Below are 12,192 nucleotides of genomic sequence, written 5' to 3' on the forward strand. Positions count from 1 at the left end.
CAATAAAACAAACCCAATAGCAAAAAAAAAAAAATCTAAACAGGTACTTCACCAAAAAATATATAGAAATGACAAAAATGTGCACAAAAAGATGCCCAGTACTATTAATCATTAGGGAAATGCAAATCAAAACCATAGGGATGTACTCTTACAACCCGCTAAAATGGCTAAAGCTTAAAAAAGTTGTTATTATCAATTGGTGGTGAGGATATAGAACAAACTGGAATCCTCATACAGCAGAGGTAGAATTGCAAAGTGTATAGCCACTTTGGAAAGCAGCTGGCCAAGTATAAATAAATAAATAAATAAAGTTAAATACATACTTACCATATAACCTGACATACAATTTCTAATTTACCAAGAGAAATGAAGACATATGTCCCCACAGAGACCTGTACACAAATGCTCACAGCATCTTTTTTCATTAAGAGCCAGACAAGAGCAAACAAGACAGATATTGAGGGATCTGCAAATGCACACGAAGTGCAGTATATACACACAATGGAACACCACTCAGCAATAAAAAGGAACGGACAGCTCCTACACATGCACAACACATTTCAAAAGCACTGTGCTAAGTGAAAGAAATCAGACACAAAAAATGACACACTACATGATTCCACTTACATGACATTCTACTACAAAAGTTCTAGAAAGGGCAAATGTACACGGACAGAAAGTAGATGAGGGGTCGTTAGGGGCTGGGGTTGGGGAAAGCAATTAAAAGGAAAGAAGTGTAAAGGCACTTTTTGGGAATGATAAAAATGTTCTATACCTTTGGTGTGATGATGGTTATTTGACTACGTACTTTTATGAAAACTTGCCAAACTATATATATTATGTGATTCATTTATTACATGTAAATTTTTACCTCAATAAAGCAGGTTAAAGAAAAGAATAAGTCTTGCCCTGGCTGGTATGGCTCAGTGGATTGAGTGCCAGCCTGTAAACCAAAAGGTTGCTGGTTCGATTCCCAGTCAGGGCACATGCCTGGGTTGCGGGCCAGGTCCGGAGTAGGGGGTGCACAAGAGGCAACCACATATTGATGTTTCTCTCCTTCTCTTTCTCCTTCCCTTCCCCTCTCCAAACCTATATATATTAAAAATAAATAAAATATTTGAAAAAATTAAAAATTTTTGATAATTAGAAATAATAACTGCCTTATTTACAATTCAAATCTCTACAGGAAAAGAAAGCTATAAAAACTTGGAAATCTTTCCCTAGAAAACTGGATCTCAATTTGTTTCAAAGGCTTAAACCAGAATGTAGTTTGCCACTAGTTAGAAGTGGAAAAACAGTTTGGAAATGTTTGGAGATAAAAGATTTTAGGAACAACAGTCTGATTTTATTTTCAAATGGATTTACTTATTACTTATTTATTTATTTATTTATTTATTTTTATTTTTAGAGAAGGGGGAAGGAAGAGAGAAAGACAGGGAGAAAAACATTGATATGCGAGAGATACATTGATCAGTTGCCTCTCACATGCCTCTAGCTGGGGACCTGGTCCACAACCCAGGCGTGTGCCCTGACTGGGAATCGAACCTTTTGGTTCACAGGCTGGCACTCAATCCACTGAGCCACACCAGCCAGGGCTAGGAACAATATTCTTAATCTTAGAGAGATTGAGATCAGAATGTAAAAATTCCAAACTATGAAATTCTTTTATCCACATAAAAGCATCCCTTTGCAGAAGCTTGTCTTACTTTCTGTTTTATAATAATGTTATTAAACAGCAGGCTAAGTAATGCCTGGGTGGATGGCACTGTAGACTTTTAAATTTTCCACCTCATTCTTTCTTTTTCAGTTGTGGGTAGAGATGAAACATAAACAGCAGGGATGAACCTACCTCTGCAAACAGCTTTAGTAATGCACAACTGAGTCAGTGTGGCAATCACCAATTTCATCAACATTTCTGTTAAAGTCAACTCTACAGCCAGATATATTATAGATCCTTCAAGAAGGCTCTATTAAACACATCTTTAACTTATACTTTCCCACTTCTCCTAGATATTTACATTTGTTATTGGTTTGAAGTTCTGGGCACTACAAAGTTAGAAAAAAACACCTGCCCTGGCTAGTGTTGCTCAGTGGATTAAGTGCTGGCCTGAGAACCGAAAGGTCTCAGGTTCGATTCCCAGTCAGGGCACACGTCTGAGTTGCAGGACAGGTCCCCAGCAGGGGGCATACAAGAGGCATGTATCTCTCACACATCAGTGTTTTTCTCCTTTCTTTCTCCCTCCCTTCCCCTCTCTCTAAAAATAAGTAAATAAAATCTTGAAAAAAACAAAAGGGAAAAAAAAAACCTAACAGGAAGCTGTGATCCTGAATTCTATTTAAAATAAAATTATAGCACTAATATTTTCTAGTGCTCCTTCATTAAAAGAATAAGATCATTTGCACTGGAGACAATGGTGATAAAAATCAAAGCAGGATCGATTTTTTGTGAGACCCAAAGGAAAACACTGGCTCTTAGGATACGCAACAATGACTTAGAATAGTTACAGCAATCTCCTAAGAGCTCTCTTGGCTGCTTCTGTACTATACTAGCACAAAGTTTAATATTTAGTGTCTGCTCATTATCATTCAATAAAAACAAGGCTTTTTAGTTATTCCATTTTGAATCAATTAGGGCAAGTCAGAGAACACAACACACCAGAAGCACTAACTCGAACTATCCATTAAGTAATTCTCCACTTTACATTTTGGAGCACACAAGTCTCAACTGATGGGCTGATGGACTAGAGACAGGAAATAGCCCAAAACACAATTTGAACAAATTTAAAAAGAAAAAAAAAAAAAAGCTGGGACTTTCTAGAACGGAGGTATTCCCTAAGAGCAGTTTTCCCCCTTTTTTAAAAAAAGATTTATTTATTTATTTATTTTTAGAGAGGGAAGGGAGGGAGAAAGAGAGAGAGAAACATCAATGTGGGGTTGCTGGGGGCCGTGGCCTGCAACCCAGGCATGTGCCCTGGCTGGGAGTTGAACCTGCGATGCTTTGGTTTGCAGCCCACGCTCAATCTACTGAGCTCTGCCAGCCAGGGGAGTTTTCCCTTTTTAAATCCTCCCCCTCGATCCTAATCTAACTGGTATTAATTCTCTTCACCTTTCTCCACATGCCTTTTTTTCTCTTTTAATTTAAACTACCTACTCTATGTAGAAATGTAATGTGTTTTTAGTGTTGCTGCCTCAAACTTTTTTTTGGTAAGTTGCCAGTTAACAAAGTAGAAACTTTTATTTTAAAAATTTATTTATTCCTCGCTGGTGTAGCTCAGTGGAATGAGCGTGGGCTGTGAACCAAAGCATCGCAGGTTCGATTCCCAGTCAGGGCACATGCTTGGGTTGCAGGCCACAGTCCCCAGCAACCGCACATTGATGTATCTTTCTCTCTCTCTCTCTCCCTTCCCTCTCTAACAATAAATAAATAAAATCTTTTTTTAAATTATTGATTTATTTATTTTATAGAGAGTGGGAAAGGGAGGGAGAAAAACTGTGAAAGAAACATCAATGTGAGAGAGAAACATGGACTGACTGCCTCTCTTACGTGCCCCCACCAGGGACCAAATCTGAAACCCAGGCACGTGCCCTGACCTGAACCGGCTACCTTTCACTCTGGAGGATGATGCCCAACCAACTGAGCCACACCAGTGGGGACCAAAGTAGAAACTATTAACACTTATTCTAAAACAGGAAAAAGATATACTACTTAAGGACATGAATTGTTACATGCTTCACATAAAGCATGAATTAAGGGCAGGAACTGTTTCTCAGAAAACTAAGGAAGCTAGATTTCAGATATCAAAAATTAAACACACAAAATCAATACTTTAAATAGTTTTTTTTAAAAGACAAGTAAGATAAGAGAAACAAGTCCAACTACATTTTCTCACCTTTTACCTTCTCATAAAAGTGGTCTTGGTAGTAAAATTTCATTGTTTTAATCCTAGGCTCCTTATTCTAGTGCTGTTTCTAAGAGAATTCAAATAACACCATAATGAAATCATGTCAACCTCAGGGTTTTAAAGCTGTATCTTGGCATCAAGTTCCATGATTGGACTACAAGGACTCTGCCAGTCAGGAGCAGAATTAGGATCCAGATCTCCGACTGCCAGACCCAGAGACCTGCCTGCAATTTCATGTATCCCACAAATATGCACTGAGCACCAACTGTGTGTCTGGCACTGTTTTAGGTGCTTAGGGAACATCAGTGAACAAGACAGACAAAGAGGCCCTGGCCAATGTGGTTCACTTGGGTGCAGCAAAGTCCAATAATGAAGGGTTGGCTGTTGGATTCCCGGTTCAAAGAACGTACCTAGGTTTCAGTTCAATCTCTGGTCCAGGTGCTTACAAGAGGCAACCGATCGTTGTTTCTGTCTCTCCCTCTCTCTATAAAAGCAATGAAAAAAGTCCTTGGGTGAGGATAAAAATCAAACAAGTGAACATCCCTGCTCTGGGAGAGTTAATTCACACTGCGATACACACACTCAACATAAACCTTGACAATAATATTATGACATTTTTGTAGACAGTCCTTGCCTCTATTGTAATTGCGGTTATAAATCCGTACTTATCTCCAAACTCACACTTTCTTCTATGTAAGTGAGTAATCTCTTTTATCAACGCCAAACCATCCCAGCCCTGGGGATTCCAAGGCTTAAAATAGACAAGCTCTCACAGAACCTCCGACAGCAACTTCTGAGGCTGGAAACTTCATTCAATGCCAGTTTCCTAAACTTAAAAGCACCGGGGTGGGAGATTTTTCTCTTCAAAGACTTCATCGCAGCAAACGTGGAGAAACAGACCACATTCTTAATGCGATCCTCACACGCACGAAGGACACCTTTCACCTCGGCTGCTTTCCTTACCCTCACCCCTCTAGCGCCAGGACCCACACCTAGGCTATCCATTCACATCCTTGCAGTTCACCTACGAAAGCCCGCCCTCAATATCCGACCCGCTGCACTAACACCCTTCCACATTCCTTCCCTCTCGCCGCCCACGAAACAATTTATCAGTAGTTACTTTTGACCGAAATAAGTTTGTCCCACATTTTCTAACATGCCCGTCCCAAACACAACGCCTTGCTATTTGTCTTTAAGGTTCTTTCCCTTCGACTGTTTGATCTCCAGGAGAATTCCGGCGTGGGCAAGAATAGGTGGGAGACCAAACTTGGCGAGAGGCGCCCAGCACCCCAAACCTAGGGAGGCGTCTGCACCGACTCCACTCCGTGCGAGCCCCAATATATTTTCCAATGTAGGACGTCACTCGCCTCACCCCACCCAGCCCCGGGCCTGGTTTTTACTGCCACCCCTTCCTCAACACCCCCAAAGTGAGCCCCGGTGTCTGGTCCTCCCGGTACACAGCCCCAGGTCCGTGGGAATCCACCTCGCTAAGGGCCTCCGCAGGTACCCCCGCCCACCCACGCCCTCACTACTCTGGGGCTCCCGCCTACCCACCCACCCACCCACCCCGCCCTCCAACGGGATTCCCTGTCTCCAGACCCGCCCCCGCCGCCCCACCTCCCGGACACACCGCCCTCTCCGCCTCAGACGCCGTCCCGGCCGGGGGTTCACTCGCCCCGTCGCCCCCTTCCCCCAGCCCTCGGAACTGGGAGTGGGCGCCCCACTACTCCTCGTAGACAGGAAGCGTGCCCTTCCGTTCGCTCCCAATTCCCTGACCCCTTCGCCTCTCCCTCCTAGGCCTAGGGTGGCGAGGTGCCCAGGCCCGGCCCCACCGCCCGGCCCGGGCTTGTTTACTCACTCACCCTCCATCCGGAGCCGCAGGCACCCTCCACCAGGACGCCTGCGCGCCACGGCCCCGCCCCCGGCGCGTGGCCCCGCCCCGCGCCTCCTCCGGCGCGTGCGCACTAGCCACTCGCCCTGCAGGTCCGGTCACCTGAGCTGCTTAAAAAGCGTCTGACATTGGGTGCCAACAGCCAGTGCTCAGGGGTCAAGGTGGTACACCTCCAGCCCGGAAGTTTCCAAGGCGGCGCTGTCAGGAGACAGGTTTCCTGGGAAACATGGAGGGGCCACTGGTATCTTCTTGAAGACCTTATCCAGAGATTGCACCGTCCTCACGTCTCTCTTCAGGATTTGAAGCCAACCTGGAACTCCTTCATACGGATCCCTCACACCTACCAATGCCCCCAAACACCTGCTTATGGGCTGCATTTATTCTTGCTTTATTTACACCTGACTCTATTTCTTCTTTTAATTATATTTTATTGATTATGCTATTACAGTTGTCCTGATTTTCCCCGCTGTGCCCCCCTCCACCCAGCAACCCCTACTGCCTCAGGTAATCCCGACCCTTTTGTTCATATCCATGGGTCATTCGTATAGGCTCTTTGGCTATTCCATTTCCTATGCTGTACTGGCTGTGGCCACTGACCACCAACCTCTGCCCTCCCTGGAGGATCAGCTGTGCAGGGGCAGGGTGGTGGTGTGCTGACACGCTCTGTATCTGGCCACTGAATGCCAGCCTCTGGGGTTTCCTGAAAAGCGCAGGACAAGGTCAGCCCCCTCCTGTGTTCTGCCCGGGGCCAGCTGCCTGAGCTATAAAAGCTATCTGAGATGGCTGCTACTTGTGCTGGGCTTGGAGATTCCCAAGCCAAGCCAAGCTGCGAATCTAGACTTGCTGCTGCTAGTGCTGGGGCTGGAGCCAGTTAGCAAGAGGGGCAGGGGCTGGGGACTCACTGAGGCTGGCTGTTGCTTGTTTGAGAGGATTTAGGAAGTTGTGATGCATGAGCCAAGACCAGCCATTCATATGGGGAAGCAGCTTGAGTGGGCCTGTAAGGTGGGTGGGACAGAGTCTTGGGGGAATCTCTAGGGTGGGGCAAACAGTGTTAGCCAGGTTGATGGCATCTCAGGTATGGCACTGGTCTGCTGGCTCTGTGGTTCTGCAGGGGGAGGGTTCAGAAAAGGGACAATAGCCTCTGCCCACCTTTCTGTCTGGGAGAGAGCTGTTCCCCAGCTCTCACCTTGATGCCAGACACCTCAGTTCCCCCCTGTATGCCACTGGTGCCTTTCAAGCTGCTACCCTGATACTGGAGCTCAGAAGTGAGTCTCAGTAAGAATGTTTGTGGATTCTTTAAGAGGAACTGCATGGGACTCCAGAAGTTTCTTCCAACTCAATCCCTGCTGGCTTTTGCAGCCAGAAGTTATGGAGACTTATCTTCCTGGCAGTGGAACCTCGGGCTGGGGGGCCTGGTGTGGGTCTGGGACTGCTCACCTCTCAATACGATGCAGTGAGAAGGGCACAAAATCGCATCTGTAGTATTCTTTTTAAGAAAAGTATAAACGTAATTAAACCATGAGGAAGCATTAGACAAGTCCAAAAATTGGGAAATCTACAGATGAATTGGCCAGTTCCTTTAAAAAATGTTAAGGTCATGAAAGAAAGAAAAGGGGAGGGACAGTCCCAGACTGGAGGGGACTGAAGAGACATGGCGACTAAATGTGATGCCTGATCCCGGATTAAGTCCTGGTCCAGAAAAAGGGCACAGTGCACCAGTGGGATAATAAAATTAGAATACGGTCCACAGGTTAGTGAATAGCATTTTATAAATCCTTTAAAAGAATCCTTTCTAGAGAGAGGGGAAGGGAAGGAGAAAGACAGGGAGAGAAACACCGATCATTTTCCTCCTGCATGCGCCCCGACTGGGGACAGAACCCGAAACCCAGGCACGTACCCTGACCGGGAATTGACCCCAACCAAGTGAGCCATACCAGCTAGGGCAGTGTTTTCTTAATCTTAGTTCTTAGTTTGGGCAGTTGCACTTCCTCAGCATTTGCGGAAGATGGCTGAAAGGTATACAGGAAGTCTCTACTACGTGCAGCTCTTTTATAAATCTAAACTTATTTCAAAATACAGATTTTTTTAAAGATTTTATTTATTTATTTTTTAGAGAGGGAAGTGAGGGGGGGAGAGAGAGAGAGAGAGAGAGGGAGAGAGAGAGGGAGAGAGAAACATCAATGTGTGGTTGCTGTGGTCATGGCCTGCAACCCAAGCATGTGGCCTGACTGGGAATCGAACCTGCGACACTTTGGTTCACAGCCCAGGCTCAATCTACTGAGCTACGCCAGCCAGGGCTCAAAATACAGATTTAAAAAATAAAACTTAAAATATGAAATAACATTACCTTAAATTTGTCTCCAAGTGTACAACTATACAAGCCTATATAATGTTTGTTTTTCAAATAATCTTCATAATAACTCCTATGAAGTAGGTAGGGAGGATATCTGTTTGACACTCAAGGCTATTCTGGCATGAAGGAATGAAAGGACCTGCCTCACACAGATGAAAAATTGTTCCATCAGGTCTTAAACTAAGGCCTCAGGGTTCCCAATTTAGTGTTCTTTTCCTTTCAATGGAAGCTTTGACTTTGCTGTTTTTCTCTTGTTTCTGTCCAATTAACTACCACATAAAAATAAAATGATTTCATACTTCGTGATTTGCAGTGAAGTTCCTTTCCGTTCCCAATACCTTCTAGATCAGTGAATTCTCAAACTTGGCTCACATGGAAATGAAAACTGGGCAACTTTAAAAACTGCAGCCTGACTCGCACCTCCAGAGGGTCCGATTCATTGCTCTGGGCTATGACCTGGGCCTCACAAGTTCTGAGAGCATCCCAAGGATTCCACTGTGTGACTGCATCCGAGAACCATTACACTGCATAAATAATTGTTGAAAAGAAGAGTGTGAGTTATCTAAGGAGAGCTGTTCAGAAGACCTGATGGGCAGGACTGAGACTGGAGAGAAATTTGGGAACCATCAGCATATGGGATATGTCACTAACCTCACGGGAGTGGACACCACTGCTTTAGGAGAGTACGCCGAGTGACCAGAGAAAAGAGACCAAGAAATTTTGCAATAATAAAGGAAATATGGTTACAGGAATATTTTGAGGTGGAAAAGAAGGAAGGTGAGGGAATTTATGTCCAAGTTGTAGATCCAGCTCAAGCTCCGCTTCCTCACGAAGCTTCCAGCCCTTCTGGGTCTCTCGCTGCCACTCCAGCGGCACTTTTACACTCACTGTACACCTTTTTGATACCCACAACAATACTTGGCATAGGGCTAAACCTGGGGTTTAGCAATCCTTTTTCACTGGAGAATTGTAAAAACCATTTTCTGCATCACCAACAAGCCCGGGGTCCTTGGGGGAAATTGCCTGCCAGGTGGGTCCTCCTCATGGTGATGGGAGGGACTTTTTCCTGAGACCAGCCGCTTTCTTTGCTGACTGTGGTTCATGAGAAACTATCAGCCAATCTTTGTTTGGCCAGTTCTTCCTCTACAACTTTTTCTTTTCCAACCCTTCAGGTCTTTGTCCTATAAATTCGTGGAAAAACTGTTGGCTAGTGGTCAGCAACTGGACCTTTGAAAAACACTACCATTACCCCTGCCCCACTCCTCCCAGCCCCACCCCCGGGCAGTCAATAGGAGAAAGGAATAACTGTGTCACTTCTGGCTTCCAGTTGCTCATCTTGCTCTTAAATTGGAGGCCTTTGGGGCTGAAAGAAACTGAACAAAGTGTGCCGAGTAGCCTAATAGATCTGGTTCTTTTTCTGAGAGTTCCCTACTGCGGAAAAATAAAATTATGTGTTTAATTTCTGAAACCTGATGCCTGATTTGCCTTGGCAGCCATTCGCCTGGGCTTGGCTGAGAGTCCCGCAACACTGCTATCCTGATTAAAACCAGCTCAGCTCGCTCCCTGGAGGAGAGCATTATTTACTGGCCCATTTTCTTAAATCCTTCTAGATTTATGTGTATTTTAGCATGATCTGATTGGCTCTCACATGCTGTAACTGTGACTACTGGCCCCCATGAGGCCATAGGGAAGACTGTTCTGTTCGGTGTGCTCACATCCCCGCTACAAAGCAAGATCTCGTTCTACCCAGGGACTGGGATCGACATGTCACGTTCTGTTCCTTCTGGGGCAGGCAGGATCTAAGTGCACTTTCGTCTTCTGCTGGTCTTCAGGCCACTGAGAGAAAGGCAAGGAGAGGATGCTTCCCAGAATTCAAACATCTCTCTGCACTGCTCCTTCCTCCCTCGCGAGCTTTTGCACTTCCCTCCAGCCCCCTTTGCATGGTAACCCCTTGACTCACTCCGCCCCTCCCTTGCAAAGCCCACAGGGATATCAAATCGCATGTCTCTGAAGGGACGCAAAGGGCTGAGGAAAGGCTGGACCCCAGACAGTCTCTGACAGGGACGGGTAAACACAGCTGTGGAGATGGGAGCAAACCATCTTCCCTCCCCCAGTTCCCACCCAGAAGCAGGGAAAGGCCACCCTGCTGTGAGGAAACAAACAACAAAATAAAGCAAAGCACAACCTCAAAGTCTACACGAAGGTCACCAGAAACTGGGGCTGTTGTCCAGCCCTCGGTGGGGCCAGCCCGAGTGCCAGACCCCTCCCTGAAAGCTGAGAGGCAAAGGCAGCTCCAAAGCGAATCGAGGCCTGGACCTCACTGAGCCTGGCAACAGGGCTCAGTCTTTGAAGCCTCTCCTCTGCTGGACACTTTGTCCTCTGGGCTCCAAAGCCCAGCTTTCCACCCACCCCCAGGTACTTAGCTCCTGACCCCTAGTTGCTTCGGGATCATAATAATGCATTCAATTCAGCAAGTAAGGAGAGGTCCACAATAAACCCTTGTCCATGGCTGTTATAAATTTAAACTCTGAGCTTCCGGGCCAAAATATTAGAAAGGACCTTCTTAGCCTTTGTTAATTACAAAATAAATGATTCCAATGCTGGCCGGGCAGGTCCGTTGGTTAGAGTGTTGTCCTGATATGCCAAGGTTTCAGGTTTGATGCCCGGTCAGGGCACATACAAAAATCAGTCAATGAATGCATAAATAAGCAGAACAACGATTGGATGTTTCTGTCCCCCCCAAAAAAAATACATTCACATGCACAAAAACCTACAAAAAATAAATTATTCTGGTAGGAAGGAGCTTTTTTTTCGGGGGGGGGATCACATAGGAGGGGTCTATGTCTTGCTTTGCACACACTGTGAAAGCTCCAGCCCCACAGCTGGGGTCATGCTGCTCATTCTCGCCCTCCCCGCACAGTTACTGCAGGGCCTTGATCCCACAGGACACGCCTTTGGCACAGGACCACCTAGGAAGTAGCCTGATTGGTGGACAGTTAATGAGCTGTGCTTCCTTTCTGGCCATCAGGCTCCCCAACTGTAAAACTGCAGAACTAGACAAATAATAATAGCCTCAAATACTGACCACTCATTATGTGCTTGGCAGTGTACTGAGTGCTTTATAATGGGTCATCTCATTTCATATAAAGTCAGTCATATTCTCATCTTCATTCATAACAGCTGAGGAACCTAGGGCTTAAAGGGATTTTGGAACTTGCCCCAAATCACCTCGCTGGTAAGTGGCATGGCCAGGATTCGAGCCCAGTCATTCCGACTCCCAAACCCGTGCTCCGAATAACTCCATTCCACTTCTTCCTTTTTCTGAGGTCTTCTGGCTCTGACATCATGATTCTGTATTCTCTCCATGGCTTTCTGCTCTCACCAGTGGCGCCAGAAAGAGAAATGTGTTTGGGACTCTACTCAGCAAGTCCAGAGAAAAAAAGCTACTCCTGAAAGTCAGGGGGCTCCTGACTTCCTCTGTACTGGAGATGCCAATCAAAGCTGGGCACTCCATATCAGTAGGAACAGCCTGTGGGAAGACAAACAAATCCTAGCCAGACAGGAAAGGGGAGTGCCTCTTGGTCGGTTCTGTGACTTCCCCTTCTCTCTTCCCCGGCTATCAGCAGGATTTCACGCTTCTGATTATATGGCCCTTTGAATCTCACTGTGGCTACGATGGGATAGCAGGCTACAAAAACCCTTTTGGAGCAAGAAAAGTACATACATCTAGCTACAGATTATACCCATGACACTGTATGTAAAGAGACAAAAATAAATCACATTTATTTATACAGTTAACAAATTGCCTTTAGCATCCATGTAATCACTAGATATTGGATGTCAGTTTACATCATCTCATGTAATCCTGGAAAGTTGCCGAGTAGGTATTGTTATCTCCATTTTACAGAGAAGGACGTTGAACTCAGGGAGACTGACAATGTTGGCCATGGCCACAGGGCTGGAAAATAAGAGAGCCAGAATTCAAACCCAGGCTAGGTCCATTTGAAGAAAAGTCTGTATTCTTTTTAATAAAAGGAATATTATAT

General features: G+C 45.5%; 1 protein-coding gene across 7 annotated transcripts in view; it reads right to left on the reverse strand.

The window, feature by feature from the left end:
* Window positions 1-5,823, reverse strand: part of EZH1 (enhancer of zeste 1 polycomb repressive complex 2 subunit) — a 28,185-nt gene extending 22,362 nt beyond the window's left edge. Inside the window, exons 1-2 of one of the 7 annotated variants that reach the window (XR_006785372.1) lie at window positions 4,584-4,997; window positions 4,313-4,386 (exon numbers count right to left, since the gene is read on the reverse strand). The gene's annotated coding sequence lies outside the window, so the exon portion shown is untranslated. Of the gene's footprint in view, window positions 1-4,312; window positions 4,387-4,583; window positions 4,998-5,022; window positions 5,381-5,532; window positions 5,646-5,764 lie in introns of those variants that run through there. The other 6 variants (XM_045836400.1, XM_045836401.1, XM_045836403.1 and 3 more) reach the window with 6 other exon arrangements.
* Window positions 5,824-12,192: the final 6,369 nt, after the last annotated feature.

The sequence above is a fragment of the Phyllostomus hastatus genome, unplaced genomic scaffold (assembly GCF_019186645.2).
Source record: "Phyllostomus hastatus isolate PE091 unplaced genomic scaffold, TTU_PhHast_1.1 phas_contig_210, whole genome shotgun sequence".
Classification (NCBI taxonomy): Eukaryota; Metazoa; Chordata; class Mammalia; order Chiroptera; family Phyllostomidae; genus Phyllostomus; species Phyllostomus hastatus.